The sequence below is a fragment of the Meriones unguiculatus genome (assembly GCF_030254825.1).
Source record: "Meriones unguiculatus strain TT.TT164.6M chromosome Y unlocalized genomic scaffold, Bangor_MerUng_6.1 ChrY_unordered_Scaffold_25, whole genome shotgun sequence".
Taxonomy (NCBI): Eukaryota; Metazoa; Chordata; class Mammalia; order Rodentia; family Muridae; genus Meriones; species Meriones unguiculatus.
The window spans coordinates 17,831,827-17,832,564 of record NW_026843710.1 but is presented as its reverse complement, the minus strand read 5'-3'; the positions used below and the strand labels follow the sequence as shown (position 1 = coordinate 17,832,564).

Here is a 738-nt window from a genome sequence, read left to right as displayed (position 1 = left end):
GTCGCTGTATGGAAAAAGTTGTCCTGCTCCTCAGAGGTAGTATTCTTGTGCAGCCATCTTGTCCCCCTCTCCCGTCTTGAATTTCTTGAATGGTCTATGTTAAGAATTTTTTAGATTTAACATTTTCTGTGACAGATACATCGATTTCTTCCATTGTATCTTCCACACCTGAGATTCTTGTTTCCATTTCCTGTAAGTGCATTGGATTTGCTTACCTCTGTAGTTCCTGCTTTCTTCCCTAAGTTCTTTCTCTCCACAATTTCCTCTATTTGTGTTTTCTTCAATTTCTCAAAAAAAAAAGGAATGCTACATGAATTTGAGTGTCATCCTTACACAGGGTCCATGCTAATCTCTGTGTATCATTCCAATTTTAGTATATGTGCTGCCAAAGAGAACACCACATAATTCTTTCAAGTAGTCATTAGTAAATTCATAAATTCATGTGTCCTTGACTTGTCAGCATCACATTATCACAGATTCCATTATTTTTTGTTAAATACATAGACATGTCCTCAGTCAGTGAATTATTTTCTGTGAAAATGCTCCCTTACCAAGACAAATCTTTGAACAAAAAGTGTTTAATAGGAACATTGCTTATATTTTTAAAGAAACCATCCATGATGTCATGTCAGCAAGTTCTCATTTTTTTTTAGTCCTTCACCAAAACTGAGACCTTTTCATACTGAACCACAGCAGCAGGCAGACTGAAATAGACAGAGAGAGAAAGGGAAACTGAAA

At 36.0% G+C, this 738-nt stretch overlaps 1 non-coding gene across 1 annotated transcript; it reads right to left on the bottom strand.

Moving 5' to 3' along the window:
* Window positions 1-292: 292 nt before the first annotated feature.
* LOC132651836 (U6 spliceosomal RNA) lies at window positions 293-398 on the bottom strand. The gene has a single exon (XR_009589395.1). It is a non-coding gene; the product is annotated as a U6 spliceosomal RNA (small nuclear RNA).
* Between the last annotated feature and the right edge of the window lie 340 nt (window positions 399-738).